Source organism: Berghia stephanieae, chromosome 4, assembly GCF_034508935.2.
Source record: "Berghia stephanieae isolate SIO BIC M18660-M18661 chromosome 4, UCSD_Bste_1.3, whole genome shotgun sequence".
Classification (NCBI taxonomy): Eukaryota; Metazoa; Mollusca; class Gastropoda; order Nudibranchia; family Aeolidiidae; genus Berghia; species Berghia stephanieae.
This window is the reverse complement of record NC_088363.1, coordinates 18,888,269-18,913,049: the sequence shown is the minus strand read 5'-3', so window position 1 is coordinate 18,913,049 and position 24,781 is coordinate 18,888,269. Positions and strand designations below refer to the sequence as shown.

The following is a 24,781-nucleotide window of genomic DNA, read 5'->3' as shown; positions in this document are numbered from 1 at the left end:
ATTATTATTATTATTATTATTATTATTATCATATTATTATTATTATTATTATTATTATTATTATTATTATCATTATTATTATTATTATTATTATTATTATTATTATTATTATTATTATTATTATTATTATTATCATTAAGAAAAAAAGAAGAAGAACAACAACAACAACAACAACAACAAGATGATGATGATTATAATGATGATGATGATGATGATGATGATGAAGAAGAATATTAAAACCGACAAGGAATTGTATCCACAAAACCAGTGGAGGCAGGCAGCAAAGCATCCTCTCTCACGTACCATCCCTTATCGTCCCGACCCCACAGGCTATAGACGGTCGTATTGGCGGCGGGTGTTCAGCGAGGTGACATCGGGAGAACCAGAGCCAAGTTGACGACTTGAAACGCGATTAGAATTTTGCTTTATTCACTTCGATTGTGATTGCATTGTGCCTGTGATTGTTTTGGTTGTCATTTAAATCATGATGTGAATAGTCTTTATGATCTTTGTCGGCAATGATATAATCGAATTACTATAAAAGCATCGGTTTGATATACAGTATACTTGTGATTAAAGAAAAATATAGATCGTCTAAAATATCGGAGCTTGGAAGCTGGAAAGCGAATGGCGAGTAAACCTTTTTGTCATTTACTTCATGATGGTGATAGGAATACAGCATTACCAGTGATCTCTTCACCATCTTCATTATCCATAGCACTAGTACAATTATCATTCTTGCACTTATTTATTAAAGATATAGAGTAGGTTGGTGATAGTAGTAGTAGTAGTAGTAGTAGTAGTAGTAGTAGTAGTAGTAGTTGTTGTTGTTGTTGTTGTTGTTGTTGTTGTTGTTGTTGTTGTGGCTGTAGTAGTAGTTGTTGTTGTAATAGTTGTTGTAATAGTAGCAGTAGTAATAGTAGTAGTTGCAGTAATAGTAGTAGCAGTAGTAGTAGTAGTAGTAGTAGTAGTAGTAGTAGTAGTAGTAGTAGTAGTAGTAGTAGTAGTCGTAGTAGTAGTAGTAGTAATAGCAATTATAATAGTAGGAGTAGTAGTGGTAGTAGTAGTAGTAGTAGTAGTAGTAGTAGTAGTAGTAGTAGTAGTAGTAGTAGTAGTAGTTGTTGTTGTTGTTGTTCTTGTTGTTGTTGTTGTTGTTGTGGCTGTAGTAGTGGTTGTTGTAATAGTAGCAGTAGTAATAGTAGTAGTTGCAGTAATAGTAGTAGCAGAAGTAGTAGAAGTAGTAGTAGTAGTAGTAGTAGTAGTAGTAGTAGTAGTAGTAGTAGTAGTAATAGTAGTAGTAGTAGTAGTAGTAGTAGTAGTAGTAGTAGTAGTAGTAGTAGTAGTAGTAGTAGTAGTAGTAGCAATTATAATAGTAGGAGTAGTAGTGGTAGTAGTAATATTAATAGTAGTAGTAGTAGTAGTAGTAGTAGTAGTAGTAGTAGTAGTAGTAGTAGTAGTAGTAGTAGTAGTAGTAGTAGTAGTAGTAGTCGTAGTAGTAAAAAACTTGATCTTTTATATAGGCCAATATCCACTAAACTTGCTCAAAGCGCTTTACACATGGTCCCTGACTAACGGCAACACGTAACAAGTAGAACAAGACATGACGCCTGTTAGGCGATATTACATTTTTCGGACAGAGACAACACTGTTAACGGCCAGGTACTCTTTTTAACCTGAGTACGGTAAGAGAATGTGAGTAAAGAGCCTTTTCCAAGGACTCAACTATGCGCCGAGCGAGGCTTGAACCCAGGGCCTTCCGATCCGAAGGCGAGTGTACAGTCAATCTAACTTTACAATCCCTATTTGGCGTCTGGTATATCCCAACATGATTCCGTTCTGTGGGGATGAGTAACGATTGGTTGCCATGGTGTGACTTCTAACTGTAACTGGGAACATATTGACCTCACGAAGTCCCAGGTTTGAGAGTTTTTGCCAATAAGAGGGTCATTTAAATCGATCGATATTTGAAGTTCGAGTTTTCTGGTAAAATATTTTACTACTAGTTTTTTTACAGATTACGGCAGTTAACTGGGTAAAACTGAGTAATGAAAGAAATATTATTATTCCATCTTTATCGTTTCTTAGTAAATACGTAATTGTTGACTAATGCGTTGAATAAGAAATTATTCAACGATTGTAAAATATTTTCGCACATTTTATTGGTGTGAAATAAGGTGTAAAAGACAGCTTATTAATAGTAGTAGTAGTAGTAGTAGTAGTAGTAGTAGTAGTAGTAGTAGTAGTAGTAGTAGTAGTTGTTGTAGTAGTAGTAGTAGTAGTAGTAGTAGTAGTAGTAGTAGTAGTAGTAGTAGTAGTAGTAGTAGTAGTAGTAGTAAGCCTCGCAGTTCCACAATTATATGTCAATATCGTAATAATCAGTGCCTCGTAAATCTGTATTCGTTTATTCTCACTGATTATATTTTTTCTATTCCATAAATTTTGGAGTTGGTTGGCATTGGTGGCCAACTGTTTTCGTTTTCTGATGTCTTCATTTTCGTTGATCAAAGTGCCTCGTTTACGCATCTACACTTTTCCATTCATTAAAATTTCTGTTGATTTTTGCATATTCTGTTTTGGATTGATTCACTTTTAGATTCCATGCTTCTAGGATAGTTGATATTAGTGGCGTGTATTTTTTTCGCTTGATGTTCTGATTCAAATATTAAGTCTGTATCATTTGCGTATATCAATCCACGAGTGATCTTCTTTATTGGTGGTAATATTGGTCTCGGATCAATCATGGCCAATTCGAGGTATATCGTGAATAGAATTGGACTCAAGCTGTCTCTTTGATGGGATTCAATTGAGGTTGATATTGTTGTTAATTCTCTGCCGAATTCAAATTGTAATGTAGTATTTGATAATAGGTGTCTTATGAGCTTCACGTGATCTTTGTCCAAGAATGAGTCAAGGATTGATAAGAACTTGGTTCTACATATGGTGTCGAAAGGTGAACTCATATCGATTCCAAGTATGGTAAATTCTTCCTTATATTTCCCTGTTCTGGCTTTCAGCCATCGATGGGCCCATACTATGTTCGCAGTGCTTCTATCTCTTCTAAACCCGCTTTGTGATGGTGAAAGATATTCCTCTACCTTTTCTCTAATTCTGTTGAGCGTGATTGTGCTTACAACGTTTCTTGGCGAGGATAGTAAAATGATTGGTCACAAATTTTCTAAAGGACCTTTCTTTTTATTTGGTTTGTTTAGCAGAATGAGTTTTCCACTTCCAAGATTGAGTACTTATTTTGTCTTAACTATCTTATTATACATATCAGCTAGTGATTGCATGACTTCGTCGTCAAGACATTTTAGTTCTTCTGCTCTAACACCATCTAGACCTGGCGATCTGGTGTTATTGAGCTTTTGCATGGCTTCACTTATTTCTTGAGGCGTTATAGGCATTTCAAGCTCTGGATTTGTAGACTCGAATGGTTCCACTTCTTGAATACCCTTGTATTTCTCAATGTAGTACACGCTTATACTGTTTATAATTTCTTTATCATTACATATGGTCTTATTACATTTATCTTTGATTATATAAGTCTATTATGTGTTTTCTATCGTTTGATTGTATTCACCGCTCTGAACATTTTTATACTCTCACTCGTACTATTTATTTCTGTCACAATCTCATCTATTTTCTTTTCGTGATTATCTATTGATTTAGATTTAATTTTATGCATGGTTTTATTTCTTTGTCTCTTCATTTGTTCTTCGCATCCGTATTTGAGCAGCTGTTGATGTCAAGTTTCAGTTGTTTTTGGCTGCTGTGATAAGTCATGCAGTATTGGACAGTGATCTTGTTTTTATGTACTACTTCTCTCAGGCAGTGTTGTTTCCGTGCTCATCAGCACGCTTTGGACAAGATGATGTTGAATTTCAGCTGGGTTAGAGACATCCTTTAAATTCTTTGACGAAAGATTCGACGCGAATGTGTTTCTGAAATTTTCATTGACTAGGTCATGTCTTAGACTGCTGAAGTCTTTGATAGATTATCTATTTTGTTTGTAATACTTATGCCTTGGCTTATTTTCATTTTCTGTTGGCCTGAACTTTGAAACTACGAGTCTATGGTCTGTGGATGTCTTCATTCCTGCATATGTTCGTGAGTCATTAAGAATGCGTTTGTAATGGTCCGAAATAGGCTTCAATAGTCTGATGTCACATCCCCCCAGCAACCAGCAGCTTGGTTCTAAACAAAGAAAATCGGTACTTTTTATTCATCATGCTGGCTAGAACTTTTTCACATGTCATGTTATCAGAATGTATAAAAGTCAAAACATGATCAGATTGATAATGAGTTTCTCCTCTGGATACACGAATATGCCCGTCGGAGAAGTATTTCATAAAGGCGTTAGCCATTGTTCCGATAGTTTAGAACAACAAGATATGAAGTGAATAGAAAAGTGCCAGAAGACAATAGAGAATAAAAATTTTTTCGCGGCGGTGGTGGGGTTTGAACCTGCGACCTTATTGGTACGACAACTCCGCCTGGCAGGTGAGAGCGTGGCTCTGCCGTGTGAGCTATCCACGAACACTAAAATATTCGTTTCAAACTCAAAGTCATTACTAGATCCCTCTCTCACCCACTTCTTGAGACCGCCGATTCGTTCGTACACCACCATCGCGAATAATTTTGACCAGCAGTTAAGCTTAATAGCCAATATTCTCAACACAAACATATAACATAGAAACGATTGAGACATTGAGTATGCTCCGGTGTATGGGGTGAATTTTTAATTCAGAAAAGTGAGTGGAGCAGGCACTTATGTTGGTAACAACAAGATATGAAGTGAATAGAAAAGTGCCAGAAGACAATAGAGAATAAAATTTTTTCGCGGCGGTGGTGGGGTTTGAACCTGCGACCTTATTGGTACGACAACTCCGCCTGGCAGGTGAGAGCGTGGCTCTGCCGTGTGAGCTATCCACGAACACTAAAATATTCGTTTCAAACTCAAAGTCATTACTAGATCCCTCTCTCACCCACTTCTTGAGACCGCCGATTCGTTCGTACACCACCATCGCGAATAATTTTGACCAGCAGTTAAGCTTAATAGCCAATATTCTCAACACAAACATATAACATAGAAACGATTGAGACATTGAGTATGCTCCGGTGTATGGGGTGAATTTTTAATTCAGAAAAGTGAGTGGAGCAGGCACTTATGTTGGTAACAACAAGATATGAAGTGAATAGAAAAGTGCCAGAAGACAATAGAGAATAAAAATTTTTTCGCTGAGAATAATTATTCAAAATTATTCGCGATGGTGGTGTACGAACGAATCGGCGGTCTCAAGAAGTGGGTGAGAGAGGGATCTAGTAATGACTTTGAGTTTGAAACGAATATTTTAGTGTTCGTGGATAGCTCACACGGCAGAGCCACGCTCTCACCTGCCAGGCGGAGTTGTCGTACCAATAAGGTCGCAGGTTCAAACCCCACCACCGCCGCGAAAAAATTTTTATTCTCTATTGTCTTCTGGCACTTTTCTATTCACTTCATATCTTGTTGTTACCAACATAAGTGCCTGCTCCACTCACTTTTCTGAATTAAAATTCACCCCATACACCGGAGCATACTCAATGTCTCAATCGTTTCTATGTTATATGTTTGTGTTGAGAATATTGGCTATTAAGCTTAACTGCTGGTCAAAATTATTCGCGATGGTGGTGTACGAACGAATCGGCGGTCTCAAGAAGTGGGTGAGAGAGGGATCTAGTAATGACTTTGAGTTTGAAACGAATATTTTAGTGTTCGTGGATAGCTCACACGGCAGAGCCACGCTCTCACCTGCCGGGCGGAGTTGTCGTACCAATAAGGTCGCAGGTTCAAACCCCACCACCGCCGCGAAAAAATTTTTATTCTCTATTGTCTTCTGGCACTTTTCTATTCACTTCATATCTTGTTGTTACCAACATAAGTGCCTGCTCCACTCACTTTTCTGAATTAAAAATTCACCCCATACACCGGAGCATACTCAATGTCTCAATCGTTTCTATGTTATATGTTTGTGTTGAGAATATTGGCTATTAAGCTTAACTGCTGGTCAAAATTATTCGCGATGGTGGTGTACGAACGAATCGGCGGTCTCAAGAAGTGGGTGAGAGAGGGATCTAGTAATGACTTTGAGTTTGAAACGAATATTTTAGTGTTCGTGGATAGCTCACACGGCAGAGCCACGCTCTCACCTGCCAGGCGGAGTTGTCGTACCAATAAGGTCGCAGGTTCAAACCCCACCACCGCCGCGAAAAAATTTTTATTCTCTATTGTCTTCTGGCACTTTTCTATTCACTTCATATCTTGTTGTTACCAACATAAGTGCCTGCTCCACTCACTTTTCTGAATTAAAAATTCACCCCATACACCGGAGCATACTCAATGTCTCAATCGTTTCTATGTTATATGTTTGTGTTGAGAATATTGGCTATTAAGCTTAACTGCTGGTCAAAATTATTCGCGATGGTGGTGTACGAACGAATCGGCGGTCTCAAGAAGTGGGTGAGAGAGGGATCTAGTAATGACTTTGAGTTTGAAACGAATATTTTAGTGTTCGTGGATAGCTCACACGGCAGAGCCACGCTCTCACCTGCCAGGCGGAGTTGTCGTACCAATAAGGTCGCAGGTTCAAACCCCACCACCGCCGCGAAAAAATTTTTATTCTCTATTGTCTTCTGGCACTTTTCTATTCACTTCATATCTTGTTGTTACCAACATAAGTGCCTGCTCCACTCACTTTTCTGAATTAAAAATTCACCCCATACACCGGAGCATACTCAATGTCTCAATCGTTTCTATGTTATATGTTTGTGTTGAGAATATTGGCTATTAAGCTTAACTGCTGGTCAAAATTATTCGCGATGGTGGTGTACGAACGAATCGGCGGTCTCAAGAAGTGGGTGAGAGAGGGATCTAGTAATGACTTTGAGTTTGAAACGAATATTTTAGTGTTCGTGGATAGCTCACACGGCAGAGCCACGCTCTCACCTGCCAGGCGGAGTTGTCGTACCAATAAGGTCGCAGGTTCAAACCCCACCACCGCCGCGAAAAAATTTTTATTCTCTATTGTCTTCTGGCACTTTTCTATTCACTTCATATCTTGTTGTTACCAACATAAGTGCCTGCTCCACTCACTTTTCTGAATTAAAAATTCACCCCATACACCGGAGCATACTCAATGTCTCAATCGTTTCTATGTTATATGTTTGTGTTGAGAATATTGGCTATTAAGCTTAACTGCTGGTCAAAATTATTCGCGATGGTGGTGTACGAACGAATCGGCGGTCTCAAGAAGTGGGTGAGAGAGGGATCTAGTAATGACTTTGAGTTTGAAACGAATATTTTAGTGTTCGTGGATAGCTCACACGGCAGAGCCACGCTCTCACCTGCCAGGCGGAGTTGTCGTACCAATAAGGTCGCAGGTTCAAACCCCACCACCGCCGCGAAAAAATTTTTATTCTCTATTGTCTTCTGGCACTTTTCTATTCACTTCATATCTTGTTGTTACCAACATAAGTGCCTGCTCCACTCACTTTTCTGAATTAAAAATTCACCCCATACACCGGAGCATACTCAATGTCTCAATCGTTTCTATGTTATATGTTTGTGTTGAGAATATTGGCTATTAAGCTTAACTGCTGGTCAAAATTATTCGCGATGGTGGTGTACGAACGAATCGGCGGTCTCAAGAAGTGGGTGAGAGAGGGATCTAGTAATGACTTTGAGTTTGAAACGAATATTTTAGTGTTCGTGGATAGCTCACACGGCAGAGCCACGCTCTCACCTGCCAGGCGGAGTTGTCGTACCAATAAGGTCGCAGGTTCAAACCCCCCCACCGCCGCGAAAAAAATTTTTATTCTCTATTGTCTTCTGGCACTTTTCTATTCACTTCATATCTTGTTGTTACCAACATAAGTGCCTGCTCCACTCACTTTTCTGAATTAAAAATTCACCCCATACACCGGAGCATACTCAATGTCTCAATCGTTTCTATGTTATATGTTTGTGTTGAGAATATTGGCTATTAAGCTTAACTGCTGGTCAAAATTATTCGCGATGGTGGTGTACGAACGAATCGGCGGTCTCAAGAAGTGGGTGAGAGAGGGATCTAGTAATGACTTTGAGTTTGAAACGAATATTTTAGTGTTCGTGGATAGCTCACACGGCAGAGCCACGCTCTCACCTGCCAGGCGGAGTTGTCGTACCAATAAGGTCGCAGGTTCAAACCCCACCACCGCCGCGAAAAAATTTTTATTCTCTATTGTCTTCTGGCACTTTTCTATTCACTTCATATCTTGTTGTTACCAACATAAGTGCCTGCTCCACTCACTTTTCTGAATTAAAAATTCACCCCATACACCGGAGCATACTCAATGTCTCAATCGTTTCTATGTTATATGTTTGTGTTGAGAATATTGGCTATTAAGCTTAACTGCTGGTCAAAATTATTCGCGATGGTGGTGTACGAACGAATCGGCGGTCTCAAGAAGTGGGTGAGAGAGGGATCTAGTAATGACTTTGAGTTTGAAACGAATATTTTAGTGTTCGTGGATAGCTCACACGGCAGAGCCACGCTCTCACCTGCCAGGCGGAGTTGTCGTACCAATAAGGTCGCAGGTTCAAACCCCACCACCGCCGCGAAAAAATTTTTATTCTCTATTGTCTTCTGGCACTTTTCTATTCACTTCATATCTTGTTGTTACCAACATAAGTGCCTGCTCCACTCACTTTTCTGAATTGATAGTTTAGAACCAGTTACTAAGTTACTATGTGTCATTTCGAGGTAAGTGAAGCCACGACTGTTGAACCCTATTATGATAGTCTATCTGAATGTAGGTATAGATATCATCAGAATTTTTCCATGTTCCTTGCCATGTAGTAATTTGGCGGGAAGGGTGTTTAAAGGCACTATCACATATGAATAATTTATGTTCGCAGCAGAAATCAATAAGAAACTGGCCATTTTTATAACGCAGTCCTTTGGAATAAGCACCAAGGCATGTTTCGTTGTTGTCTTTCCTTTTTCCTATTTTAGTATTGAAATCGCCCGTGATTATGATGCCATTTACATGGTCTCGGATTATCATTTCAATTTCATTGTATAATCTATCTTTGGATGTCCCCGAAGTAGGATGATGGGTGTTGATTATAAGTGTAGATTTGTTGTTTAGAAAGCATGGAATGGTTTTAAAGCTCAAAACAGATATTCTTTCATTTATAGACCAATATGAGTTTAAATAAGGTGTTAGACTGTTTGATATAAGAAAACCAAGACCTCCCTGAATATTTTCATGTTCAAATGTAAAGAGACGGAAACCTCGTATTATTTCATCATTGGCCTTGTTTTTGGTCTCTTGTATGCTTACTACGTCTAATTTGTAAGAAAATATGTCATCAATCAGGTTGTTTTTCTTAAATTTTGAGGAGATACCGCGAACATTGAATGATGCGATGTTCATTCCTAATTTATAATTGCGTCATCAAATGTCGAAAAGTACTGCCGTTGAAAGAGACCTAAATAAATGTTACTTCCTTTTACTTTTAATTATCGATAATAGGTTGTTGAAGAGGCCCCGATGAAATGGTCATAAATTTACAAATTTCACACAAAACTTTGTCAATCCGTTATCAAATTTACATAGTAAACACATTTATTAAACATATAAATTAGTAAATAATCAGAAAATTCTCTTGCAGATAGTTTTATCGACACGAAGTCGACCGAATTCCAATCACGGAAGTTCAACGATTGCAGAATATTTTCGCACATTTTATTGGTGTGAAATAAGGTGTAAAAGAAAGACAGTTGATTGGTAATTTTAAATAATCTTTTGCTGCGCATGAATACTAGACGTCTAATACAACGTTTTTATTTTTGGATCAAATTGTCATTCCAGCAGAAGGAGAAAGATACAAATTATGGTAAATAGAAGTAGATACTATTACCATACCATTTGGTTACAAAAATATCTAATAATCTTATTTGTTGGGATGGAATAAACGTATTCGTAACTCGTCATATTATTTTACGTGCAATAACACATTCTCGCAAGCTCGTTGTGTTATTGGGCACAATAAAAATAACTCGTTTAATAAATACAAATAGATCAAAGAATCTTATAATGTCACCAATAGGATTCAGACACGTGATATTTCGGTGGCTTTAAAACCTCGCAGTTTAGGTACTCTTCTCCATTATTTCAAATTTAAAAATTAGAGAGCAGGCAAAAGAGGACTTTATTCATCCATAACGAAACTGGTATAAAATACAAGAAAAACAATTTTCGTCTCATGTATACACAATTGGATTCAGTAGTCTGATGTCACGCCGCCCGGTAACGGCAGCCATCTTGGTTCTAAACAAAGAAAACCATTACTTTTTATTCTTCATGCTGGCTAGATATTTTCATATGCCTTGTGATCAGAATGTGTAAAAGTCAAAACATGATCAAATTTATGTTTTTTTTCCCTCTGGATACGCTTTTATACTCGCCGGAGAAATATTTCATATGGGGGTCCGCCATTGTTCCGATAGTTTAGTGCCAGTGTTGCTAAGTTACCATGCGTCATTAGGAAGGAAGTGACGCATCGACTGTTGAAGAGTATTCCAATCTACCATTAATATCTTAATCATGATAATATGATATTTTAACATAACTACTGGAGCGGTGATTTGTAATTTGACACTACGAGAAAACTACTCCGTACCATATGACATCTGTTTTTTTAAGGATGTTATCAGGCCATCGATGCAACCCGAGAAGCACTGTTATTACTACTCCCTTGATGAAAAATCGGCCAGGTCTGTGAGAAAGTATTATTTGAAATAAAGGAATTTAATGTTTTTCCGGATCAAAGAGAGAGGAACAGCCTTTATATAGAGCAATATAATATTGTCTTAACACTTTTTAAGGGATCTCTAACCAAAATCATCGACACTTGTAATGTCGTACATGACATGACGCATGTAAAGCAATTATGTTATATATCTTAGCTTTTATAGAGAGAAAAAAACTAATTTACTCATTTTACACATGAATATCGTAAGAGCCTTTTCCAAGAAGCAAGTGTTGTGCAGCGAAAAGTGAGAATTGAACCTAGGACCTGTAGATCAAGTGCTGTCAAACTTATTTTATAAAAAAGATCTTTGACAAAGTCGGAGAAGGTGTAACAGGTAGTCCTGGTATAGATTCGCTTTGGGTTTTTAGCTTTCGTCCATCAAATAAGATTGCCATTTCTTTTTTCTTGGTAACGTAAATTATTCGAAATTACTCCGCAATATGATCTTGTTTCGACTATCCACCGCGTTGTGTGGCTTGAGCAAAATTTTTGGGTTTTTTTGTTATTCGTATTTTGTGTTTTGCTTTTTTTCTTTTCTTTTGTTGTTGTTGGGTGTTTTGTTGTTTTTTTTTTTTTGGGTTTTGTTTTTCGTTTGTTTGTTTTTGTTTTGTTTTTTTTGTGTGTGTTTGTTTTAAGGAGGGGGTTGTTTGTTGTATTTTCTATTTTGCTTGTTTTAAGGGTTTTATTGTTTGTTTGTTTGTCTCTTGTTCATTTTTTGGTTTTTGTTTGGGGTTTTATTTTTTTTTTGGGGGGGAGGAGTTGTTTGTTGTTTTGTTTTTTGCTTTGTTTTTTTTCCTTTTATTTAGCTTGCTTTGTCGTTTTGTTTCGTTTTTAAATTGTTCTTGTTGTTTCCTTTTGTTCTGGGTTGGTTTTTTTTTTTTTTGGTTTTTTTCTCTTGTTCTGTTTTTGATCGGGCGGGGCGGAGGGGGGGGGGGTGTTTATTGTTTTGGGGCGTTTGGTGTGACCCAAAATTAGTGTCATAGTTTAACTAAAAATTCATTCAATGTAATCAAAGTCCCTCAGTTACAAAGACGTTTTGAGGTGGAAGGTCACGAAAATGTTTCTTGTCAGAGAACGACAGAAAAAAAATATCAGATCTCAGCTCTCAGTAGGGCTGTGAGGACCCGGTGATGAATCCTGGATCAACCGAATACAACAGCAACTAGTAGGGATCGGCAATTTGCATCCCGGATCAAAAAAAATCATGAATACTTTTGATCCGGTCAGATTTATTTTAGTAATTGGACCAAGATCTATTTTTTTTTTATATATTTGAAGGAAACAATAATCCAAAAGATTCGAATATGTTTGTAATTATTTGATAAAAACACTATAAAAGAGTATTGACTACAATGATCATTTCATAGAAATCAAATATTACTAGACGTCTATTAAACATTAAAAAAAAAACATTATGTGCAACATTTTGGTGTACTCGATTGAATTTAAAACGCCAATAGGACATAAATCGAGGTAAAAAATATTGAGAAACTAGATTGACCTTTCTTATCTCCTGACTTCCCGCTCTGATTGCGGCTACTCTGACCCGATGTATGAGTACTACTCGGTGTTTCAATATTTTTGCTTGAATTGATCAGACCTAGTGTTTTGTAGGACACCTAAATCGACATGAATGTGTTGAACATCTTGCTCTCACAGGAAAGATAGAAGGTAAAAAGAGTAAAGGTAGACCAAGAAAAACATATTTGAATAGTTTGAACAGCTGAGTGACAAAGAAAGAGAAGAGTAATATTAGTTTCTGAGGTTATCTGATCAGAGAGATGAATGGCGTACCATGATCACCGATGTCTGGCACAGACTTGGTACTTGAAGAAGAAGAAGAAGAAGAAGTGTTTTTTGCCGTCGGTTGATGTCAAATTTAAAGTAAAAGTTTGGTTGTAAAATAATTCCTTATTTCAATCTTGTTCAAGAAATTAAGTTGTCCGCTGATTCATTCTAGACTTGTATCAATTTTCAAAATGCTTGCTCTGAAAAAATCAGAGGAAAATTTGATGTTGAGAAATGTTTTTGCCTCATTTTTTCTTTTGTTCAGAGGTATTCATGAATACGAGTGTCGCTAACTTGCGGAAGTATTCATCCATGTAGCCAGCAACTAAAATCTCGCGGGGAAATTCCATCTCTAGTTCTCAGGCATAAAATTGTATTTGGAATTAACGACATAGCGCTTGGATAGTTTCGATTGAATGTGCACGGACGTTTGCAATTTGTTGAACACGGTGTTGTCAGATCCAATGAACATTGCATTCATTTATTATTCTTGGAATTCGGCAAGGCTATATTCTTGTTACTCTTCATGTAAATAGATCGAATCGCATGAGCTATGTAGCACGCTGACGGATGTATAGATGTAAAAAAGAATGCTCTGTTGAAGTTGCTACATACATTAAGTGAAAATATTTGGAAATGATTGAGTATAAATTGTGGTATGATATGGTATTGTTTTGGATGAAAGTCATGATGGTGATGATGATGATGTTTATGATGATGGTGAAAATGACGATGATGATAATAATGATGATGATGATAATAATATCAATAATAATAATAATAATAATAATAAATAATAATAATAATAATATATTATTATTATTATTATTATTATTATTATTAGTAATAGTAATTATAATAATAATCATTATTATTATTATTATTATTATTATTATTATTGTAATAATAATAATAATAATAATAATAATCATCATCATCATCATCATCATAATAATAACAATAATAATAATAATAATAATAATAATAATAATAATAATAATAATAATAATAATGATAACTGAAACCACTACTACTACTACTATTACACTTACTACTTGTACTACTACTACTACTACTACTACTACTACTACTACTACTACTACTACTACTACTACTACTACTACTACTACCAGTAGTAGTAGTAGTAGTAGTACTACTACTACTACTACTTCTACTACTATTACTACTACGGCTGCTGCTCCTCCTCCTCCTCCTACTACTACTACTACTACTACTACTACTACTACTAGTAGTAGTAGTAGTAGTAGTAGTAGTAGTAGTAGTAGTAGTAGTAGTAGTAGTAGTAGTAGTACTAGTACTAGTACTACTAGTACTAATGCCACTATTAGTACTACTTATACTACTACTTCTTCTACTACTACTACCACTACTTCTAATACCGCTACAACTACTATTACTACTAGTACTAGTACTACTAGTACTAATGCTACTATTAGTACTACTATACTACTACTTCTTCTACTACTACTACCACTACTTCTAATACCGCTACGGCAACTACTACAGGACATTCAAATTAAGTCACCCGATGCCGTATTGATGGTCACTGGCGATTTTAACCAATGTAACGATTTTACTCTCCCGGGACTTCATCAATACGTGGACTGCGAGACAAGGGACAAAAAAACATTAGATTTATTCCTGTGTAATATTAAAAATAGTTATAAATGTTTACCCCGTGCCCCATTAGGTTTATCTGACCACTGCATGCTCTTGCTACTCCCCACCTACCGCCCTGTTTTTAAACGTGTAAAACCAGTAAAGAAAAGTGTACAGATCTGGAATGGAAGTGTGTGTGTGAAGATTTGCGTGGTTGTTTTGAATGCACTGACTGGAATGTTTTTATCGAATCATGTGATAGTGTGGATGAGCTGAATGACTGTGTGAGTGAGTATTTAAAATTCTGTGAACAGCTAGTGTCTTGTAAAAAAGAAATAAAATATTATCCTAACAACAAGCCTTGGATAACAAAAGATCTAAAACTTTTATTGAACCAAAAGAAAACTCTCTATACTAGTGGAAACAAAAAAGATCTGAAAACAAAACAAAAAGAGATAAAGAGGGTAATATCTAGTTGTAGAGATAAGTACAAAAATAAAATTGAAAAATGCTTTTCTTCTGGGGATATAAGGGACACGTGGCGGGGGCTTAAAACTGCTGTGAACTATAATCCAAAGCCCACGATTATATCAGAAGATATCGAAATTGAAACTTTAAATAAATTTTATTCACGTTTCGACACAGCAAACAAATTTGATATTGAAAATGAAAAACATAAATTAGACAGGGCTTTGGAAGATGAAATGACTATTGAGGTCAGTGAAGAGGAAACGAGATTCGTATTTTCGAAACTAAACGAGAGGAAGGCTGCTGGGCCGGATGGATTGAAAGGAAAACTATTAAAAGAATGTGCCCACCAGCTTTCCCCCATTTATACACATATTTTTAACTGGTCCCTCCAATGCGTTTCAATCCCTGAAATTTGGAAAACTTCAAAAATTATTTCTGTTCCAAAAAAAGAAAAACTTGAAACTATGAACGATCTCAGACCTGTTGCACTGACTTCAATAGTCATGAAATCTTTAGAAAAACTTGTTCTTGTTAAAATTAGGAATCAGTTTATGCCATTGAGTGATAGTCATCAATTTGCTTACAAACCAGGACGTGGCGTAGAGGATGCCATTTTGCTGTTTACAAACAACATCTACAGGCATCTAGATCACGCTAGGAGCTATTGCAGATTGCTTTTTGCAGATTTTTCTTCAGCGTTCAATACAATGCAACCTCAGTTGGTTGTTCAAAAATTGACTAGTCTGAATTTAAACAAGTATATAATTGCTTGGGTGCTCGAATTTCTTACGGAGAGAGCACAATATGTTCAATTAGGGCAAAACAAATCTTCCTGTATAACTACAAATACTGGTGCTCCTCAAGGTTGTGTATTGTCCCCTGTATTATTCACAATATACACGAATGACTGTAGAAGTCAAAACCTGAGTGTACCTTTAATAAAGTTTGCAGATGACACCGCTCTTCAAGGCCTCATAACAAATGGCAACGAAGTGGCTTATAGGCAAGAAATTGATAGATTTGTGTCTTGGTGTGATGCCCACCACCTAGAGCTTAACATAAGCAAGACAAAGGAGCTAGTGATTGACTTTAGGAGAGTGAAGGAACCGATAGAACCGTTAAAATTAAAGGACCAATTCGTCCAGCGAGTTCCTCACTACAAATACCTTGGTGTAACGATTGATGACAGGCTCAAGTGGGATGAACACTTGAAAATAATTAGGCATAAGATGTGCAGACGTACATATTTTTTATCGAAACTCTCTCAGTTTAGAATAGATAAAACCCTCTGCACATTATTTTATAGAGCAGTAATCGAAAGTGTTTTGTCATTTTGTATAACAGCTTGGGGAGGCAATTGCTTAGCAGTGGAAAGGAACAAAATAAATTCAAATATTAAAAAATCCATTAAACGCTATATAAATGATGTTGACGATGTAGATCTTTTATACGAGAAATTTTGTATAAATAAAATAACTAAAATATTAAATGACCAGTATCATCCACTAAGACCATCAATTATTATGTCAGAAAGAAGTGGTCGCCCTTTCTCTATTTCAACGAAAACAGAGAGACACCGAAAATCTTTTCTGCCGTCCAGTATTAGGCTTTATAACAACAAGCAATAATCATTTTATATAATTATTTCTCATTTTTACTTTTTTTAAATATAAATATTAATTTATTAATTTATTTGTTTTGCAATCTTTTCAATTTTCAATTTATGGTGACAGTTTTAACTATTTTACAGTGTTGAAATTATTCATATTATAAAGCGCAGCTCTGGTTATAGAGCTGCTCCTTTTTTATATATATACATCCTATTTCCATTGTATTTTTATCTTATGTGTAAATTATAACACGTCTGTACAAAAATTTCCTTTTTGGGATGCAATAAAGTATTATTATTATTATTATTATTATTATTATTATTATTATTATTATTATTATTATTATTATTATTATTATTATTATTATTATTATTATTATTATTATTACAATCAGCATTACTACCACTTATGTAACTGGGTCTTTTAATACCTCTGTTGATTGTCCTCTGAATAGTACTCTACAACTCTAAAGGTTTCTATGACTACAAATCCTCTTTGTAAGTTTGCCACCTCATCTTAGCGAGATGGATTCTTTTAGTCAACAATGAGACCAATCAATACCTGATAGTTTGTCTCAAACTTTTATCAACAATTATCTGTAGTTTTGGAATTGGTGTAGCGCAAACAACGTTGCTAATACTAAATCTATTTTACTACCACTAGTACGTACTACTATTATTACTACTATTTCTACTACATCAACTACTACTACCACTACTGCTACTCCTACTACTACTACTACTACTACTACTACTACTACTACTACTACTACTACTACTACTACTACTACTAATGCTACTACACCCACTAATACTACTACTACTACTACTATTATTATTTATTATTATTATTATTATTATTTATTATTATTATTATTATTATTATTTATTATTACAACTACGAATAATAATAATAATAATAATAATAATAATAATAATAATAATAATAAAAACAATATTATTATTATTATTATTATTATTATTATTATTATTATTATTATTATTATTATGATAATGATAACAATAATAATGATATATATAATAATAATAATAATAATAATAATAATAATAATAATATAATAATAATAATAATAATAATAATAATAATTATAATAATATCAGTTCTATTACTAGTAGTAGTACTACAACTAAGTACAACTACTACTAGTATTACTACTACTACTACCACTAATAATAGGCTACTAATCTTGTTACTAAAACTACTACTCTTACAACTATTACTACTGTACTACTACTACTACTACTACTACTACTACTACTACTACTACTACTACTACTACTACTACTACTACTACTACTACCACCACAACTGCTGCTGCTGTTGTTGCTGCTGCCGCTGCTACTATTGCTGCTGCTGATGATGATGATGATTCCAAGTCCATTCATTCAAACATATCATCCTATATAATTTCTCTAACTTTACCATCGTCTTTGATGAGTAAGGCGTAAAATTATATGATTTACTCCCTTTATCATTAGTGCAGGAAGCCTCTCAAGTCACTGATACCATCATTCGCTCGTTGGTTGCCTCAAGCTCTATATCGACCCAACACTTACAACTTTTATATAATTTGTACAGAAAAATAATGAATATCTAAGCCAAAAATGCGTGATCTTCGAACGAAATATAGCATACAATAGATAGATATATGTAAATATTAAAATTCGTATATTTTTCATTTATGATGCTGCAGTCTAAGGCCTCATCGACGGGTTCATCTTGCCCAATTTGTTTTAAGATGCCGCAATTCTTATACTTGATCTTTAGTGTGACTCGGTGGCTCAGGTGGTATGGTATCTCGTCTTGTCACAGAGAGCAAGCGATGTTGAACTCGGTCAGTGCCCGGTGGGTGACAGTAATCGTGAAAAATTCTAGTCTCGTCGTTGTATCCTTGGGTAAGCACTTTACTCACATTACTCCATTTGATTCGTGTTTGGAAAAGTACCTGGCTATCGGCATTGGCAGATATTGTAAGAGTTTTGGTACAAAAAGGACGCGTAACAAGCAACTGGTACTGTAGGAAATTGAAATATGGTTCCAAAAGGCTTGCTTAGGGAATAAATAAAACATTGTTAAGCGCATTGAACATGGTAATTCCGTGAACATGTGTATTTAATCGGCTCGCGAGTTGCGATGATCGGAGAATCGAAGTGGAAGGGTTCGCTTCAAAGAAAAAAAAACAAAAAGAACAATTAGAAAGTGTAGTGGAGACAAAAGTTATTTTGCTGGCTGAAATAATGTGATCCATCAGATTACATTTTCTGTTGTGTTTGTTTGGTTGGTTGGTTCAATTTTTTGAGTTTAAATGAAACTTTCATTGGCCTAAATATAGAATTGACTGTTGACCAAAGACATCATTGTAGTCTGATCAGTTGACAGTCAATATCACGTGATTTTATTCATCTTGGCAAAATTAAGTTCAAATATGAAACGGAACGAAATATTATCTATAACGGATGGGTTGCTAATTTCCTCTTTGGAAATCTTTTGCGTTGAAAATATGAAAGCTGTTATCTTACCTGCCATCGTGTTAACGAACTAGTCACTTTCCTAACAACGCCCACTTCCAGGCAAGAGTCCAGCTAGTCAGAGACTAGAAAACGTTCATAAAAGCCTATTTTTAGTCACTTGCTCCGCTTAGGCTTAAGACTAGTAAATAACTAAATTAAATATAGCCCGCTTACATAATAATGGGCCCGTGAATCGAGTGGGATGATATCTTTAAAGTGCCTTAATTTGGGAAGCGACGATGGGGCCGAAGTTTCGCATCAATGTTACCCCTCAGGTCACTGACCAATAGCTCCTTATCGATTAACCATGTAACAGGACGTACTCTGGGAAAACACGTATTTATAAATGTGGTCAGAAAACTCTCCTTCAAATATCAATCGATTTAAATGACGCTTTACGAAGTCCCAGGTTTGAGAGTTTTTGCCAAGATGAGGACCTTTAAAGTGATTGATGTTTGAAGAACGAGTTTTCTGGCCAAATTTTGAAACAAGTGTTGTTGGGTTTTTTTTTTAGAGTACAGCAGCTAACTGGTTAAAGGACAGATCTAGCTTTGGGCGATATATATATATATATATATATATATATATATATATATATATATATATATATATATATATAGCTAATCATTCGACCTATATTGAAGCTTAGTATGATTATGGTTACATGCCTATTATTTATAGAAACTTGTTCCTTTAGGGGTTTTTATGGAATCTATCTAGGTCAAATCATCTTTAAATAGATTCTGTTCGATCTTGACCATCATTATCATATCATCTGGACCATGAGCATTATTATTATCACATCATCATCATCATGATCATCATCATCATCATCATCATAATCATCATCAACATCAACATCATAATCATCATCATCATCATCATAATCATCATAATCATCATCAGCCTCATCATCATCATCATCATCGATTCCACCAGCACAAAACTCATCACCACCACCAACACCACTTTATTACGACAACACCCAACAACGTAAATTATAACAGCAACAACAGCCTCCACAACCAACACCATCACCACCATAACGGTTGCAACCTTTCTTCCAACCGAAATTCTCTCGGTTAATGAAAAAGTATTTGTTTGGTTACAGTTGAAGATTTGGACTTCATTTCAATCAATGCTCCTCTGCGCATTTGGGTTTTAATTTACCCTTTCCAAGATATCTAGTAGTGAGATTTTGTCATGTGTCAACGTTAAACCGTGAAGGGAAGGACATCGTTTGAAATTATCATGTTTCTACGTAGTTTGATTCAGTTAATTAATTTATCTCTTTAAGATTAAAACCACCTACAACGAGAATGATGATAATGGTGATGATATTGACAACACGAAAAAAACATTGATGATAATAAAAATAAATGTAAAATAACTTGACAATAATGACCAATAACGATTATATTGGCAACGAGGATGATAATTTTAATAATAATAATAATAATAATAATAATAATAATAATAATAATAATAATAATAATAATAATAATAATAATATATAGTATTAGTAATACTGATACTAACAATAATAATAATAATAATAATAATAATAGTGGTAGTAGTAGTAGTAGTAGTAGTAGTAGTAGTAGTAGTAGTAGTAGTAGTAGTAGTAGTAGTAGTAGTAGTTGTTGTTGTTGTTGTTGTTGTTGTTGTTGTTGTAGTAATAGTAGTGTAGTAGTAATAGTAGTAATGGTAGTAGTGGTAGTAGTAGTAGTAGTAGTAGTAGTAGTAGTAGTAGTAGTAGTAGTAGTAGTAGTAGTAGTAGCAGTAGTAGTTGTTGTTGTTGTTGTTGTGGTAGTAGTAGTGGTGGTAGTAGTAGTAGTAGTAGCAGTAGTAGTAGTAGTAGTAGTAGTAGTAGTAGTAGTAGTAGTAGTAGTAGTAGCAGTAGTAGTTGTTGTTGTTGTTGTGGTAGTAGTAGTGGTAGTAGTAGTAGTAGTAGTAGTAGATTAGTAGTAGTAGCATATAGCAGTAGTAGTTAGTAGTAGTAGTAGTAGTAGTAGTAGTAGTCGTAGTATAGTAGTAGTAGTAGTAGTATGTAGTAGTAGTAGTAGTGTGTAGTAGTAGTAGCAGTAGTAGTATGTTGTTGTTGTTGTGTGTGTAGTAGTAGTAGTAGTAGTAGTAGCAGTAGTAGTAGTAGTAGTAGTAGTAGTAGTAGTGTAGTAGTAGTAGTAGTAGTATAGCATAGTAGTAGTAGTAGTAGTAGTAGTAGTAGTAGTGTAGTAGTAGTAGTAGTAGTATGTAGCAATAGTAGTAGTAGTAGTAGTAGTAGTAGTAGTAGTAGTAGCAATAGTAGTAGTAGTATTAGTAGTAGTAGTAGTAGTAGTAGCAATAGTAGTAGTAGTAGTAGTAGTAGTAGTAGTAGTAGTAGTAGTAGTAGTAGTAGTAGTAATAGTAATAGTAAAGGGCTGCCATACAAGTTGTTGACATGTTCCTCGACGACGCAATTCTTAGAACGCTACTTCAGACTATGTTAGGGAAACTAGACATTGAGCTTCAGTAATTTTAGATTACAGCACAATGCACCTCTTTTTATATATTTATGGTTATTCTTATTTGAAATATCCTCATATATAAAATAAATATCCCTCTATATATGAATGATACACAACTCACAGCGCCTCTTAAGATAGCTTTTTGTCTACCTCTGTTCCACCTAGGGAACGCGTCTCACTTCACCATTATCAGCACTGACGTCATTGTCGCGTATCCCCATCATAACATTGTCCGTTCCATTAAGTATCTCCGGTCACACGACCTTTCCAATCAGCCAGCAGCCATAGAGATCCATGAGCCGCCGGATTACCAATACGGCAAAAATCGAAAGCACTGAAATGAGAAGCGAGTCAGAGGTGACGCAAGCATTAGTTTATAATCATATATAAATGACGGTGCTCGCGATATCCTAGCATATAGAAAGAGTCGTTTGGCAGCGATAGAGACTATTTTCTGGAAAACTACAGACGCGATTTTACGAATACCGATCTCCTGACTGAATGGTAAAAACATTAAGGACATTTTTTAAATATTTAAACCTACTCACTCATAATATGTGACCTATCCTCTCAGAACAGTAATTATATCGTGGTGAAATTAGTCCTTGAACTTGATTTGTAAGCTAAACCTGTAAAAGTTGAGTTTTAAAGGACAGTGATTGTTGATTTTTTTAATTAAAAAAGAATTATATTTCTTATTATTATCATTTTGAATTAAAACTCAATTGACCTTCACTAGTTCAATCCAGCATAATGTCAAATTGACCGTAGCATTCGTTAAATAATCACCTGACAGTAGGACTTGTATTTTGACCTAGTGAGTTGTCGTTAGTAGTGCTCAAGGAAACGACAGATCCCATTGGTTAAACTATTGGATATAACTCACGATTTGTTTTCTTGTGGTTGTCTTGCCTTTTGGTTTGAAGTAATATTTTGGTCAGTGTCAGGCTATAAGTTTACGGAGACTACGGATTGATGTGGTGGGTCATGACATAATATAGATAGAACGAAGATGACGTCACTCTGGTCTTTGTTATTGTTTTTTGCCATCCACGTTTATGAGTACTTCTCACTAAACTGTATGAACCAGACTATAAAACTTCATGGTTACACATAGTTTTGTGTGTTGGTCCGTTGTACTTCCGGATGGCAAAGTTGTGAGCTTCCTAGCAAAAGCGCATACTATCTATAGCAGAGCTGAAAACCGAACACAATAAGGAAGAAAAGTGTGATGTCAGAAAAAAACGGTTTCTATTTCTTTGGATGTGTAAAACTACTCTTCGGAGGACTGGATACGTACATTGTGTAATTCATCTTCTGGTGCCAGAGTGATGGAATCTCATATTCTAGTCTAAGTATATGCTGGTCGTCAATAAAGATCAACTACCCTCGCTCTTTTATGTCCTGTAATCCTAAGAATCTGCCTATACATCCTGCTAGTAAGATAGTTATGCCACATTTAATGTAACCTATTCATTGTTAGTACTCCGAAGGACTGGTTCCATACACAATCCCAACGATTTAGGAACCAAAAGAGTAGAGGGTTTGATGTCACTATTTTTCTTCCTTATTTAGGGCTTCCTTTAACATTGTTGAAACTGAAAACATTTTGCGTTCTCAGTTTAAACATTTAACATTGTGATAAAAAAATTATACTTGTGATCAACGGATTCTTGAAAAAATATTATAAAAAATGGAATATCATCTTTCCTTTAGCCATTTTGTTATGGATTTTTCGCAAGCCCTTGCAGTGAAATCAATTTTGAGTGAAAAGTTAAATAAAGGTTATGGAAATGCTTGGGTGTTATAATTTTTCGTGTTTTGTGAGAATGTATATAAATTATATTGCACATACATGGAGTTGGCGTATATTAGTTTCTTTAAGGATTTTGATTGTGATGGTATGATTAAAGCCATCGGTATCATAATCACGCGAGGATTATGAAGATATGAAATATCTTATTGATTTTCTTTGTGAATTAGTGCGTGGCTAAATGGAGTGAGGACGTCAATCAGGCGACTGCGTGAAATGAAAAAATGATTCCGTATGACATGATTGCGCATAGTAAATCCCTGGGAATGCTCTAAAAATGTTTATATCCATTTTTTTATCTATTTTACTGGCTTTGGTACAATAGAGAAACCATCATGATATGAGATTAAGTCAAGGAATGCCAAAGTGTGAAAATTACACTGGACTTTAGAATATTCTTAAACATTTTAAAATAAATTTCATTGATAATGTTAGGCCACCACGTCAAAAACTCACAGCACTTTCGTGAACAAGCCTATAATAATATGTCTTCAGATGCAATTCAGATGCGGCTATGTGGTCTTCTGGTATGACACTCGCTTTCGGATCGGAAGGTCCTGGGTTCGAGCCTCGCTCCGCGCATATTGTGTCCTTGGAAAAGGCTCTTTACTCACATTCTCTCACCGTACTCAGATGTAAAATGAGTACCTGGCCGTTAAAGCGTTGTTTCTGTCGGGAAATAATGTAATATCGCTAAGCAGGCGTCATGTCTCGTTCTACATGTTACTTGTTGCTGTTGGCCAGGGACCCCTTGAAAAGCTCTTTGAGCACGTTTAGTGAATATTTAATTCAGAAAAGTGAGTGGAGCAGGCACTTATGTTGGTAACAACAAGATATGAAGTGAGTAGAAAAGTGCCAGAAGACAATAGAGAATAAAAAAAATTTTTCCGCGGCGGTGGTGGGGTTTGAACCTGCGACCTTATTGGTACGACAACTCCGCCTGGCAGGTGAGAGCGTGGCTCTACCGTGTGAGCTATCCACGAACACAAAAATATTCGTTTCAAACCCAAAGTCATTTCTAGATCCCTCTCTCACCCACTTCTTGATCGCCGAGATCGCCGATTCGTTCACCACCATCGCGAAGTAATTTTGACCAGCAGTTAAGCTTAATAGCCAATATTCTCATCACAAACGTATAACATAGAAACGATTGAGACATTGAGTATGCTCCGGTGTATGGGGTGAATTTTAATTCAGAAAAGTGAGTGGAGCAGGCACTTATGTTGGTAACAACAAGATATGAAGTGAGTAGAAAAGTGCCAGAAGACAATAGAGAATAAAAAAAAATTTTCCGCGGCGGTGGTGGGGTTTGAACCTGCGACCTTATTGGTACGACAACTCCGCCTGGCAGGTGAGAGCGTGGCTCTACCGTGTGAGCTATCCACGAACACAAAAATATTCGTTTCAAACCCAAAGTCATTTCTAGATCCCTCTCTCACCCACTTCTTGAGATCGCCGATTCGTTCACCACCATCGCGAAGTAATTTTGACCAGCAGTTAAGCTTAATAGCCAATATTCTCATCACAAACATATAACATAGAAACGATTGAGACATTGAGTATGCTCCGGTGTATGGGGTGAATTTTTAATTCAGAAAAGTGAG

General features: G+C 35.8%; 1 protein-coding gene across 2 annotated transcripts in view; it reads left to right on the top strand.

The window, feature by feature from the left end:
• The first annotated feature begins 369 nt into the window (after positions 1-369).
• Positions 370-24,781, top strand: part of LOC144970161 (G-protein coupled receptor dmsr-1-like) — a 45,322-nt gene continuing 20,910 nt past the window's right edge. The window contains exon 1 of one of the 2 annotated variants that reach the window (XM_078909511.1): positions 370-630. The gene's annotated coding sequence lies outside the window, so the exon portion shown is untranslated. The remainder of the gene's footprint in view (positions 631-24,781) is intronic. The other variant, XM_078909510.1, reaches the window with a different exon arrangement.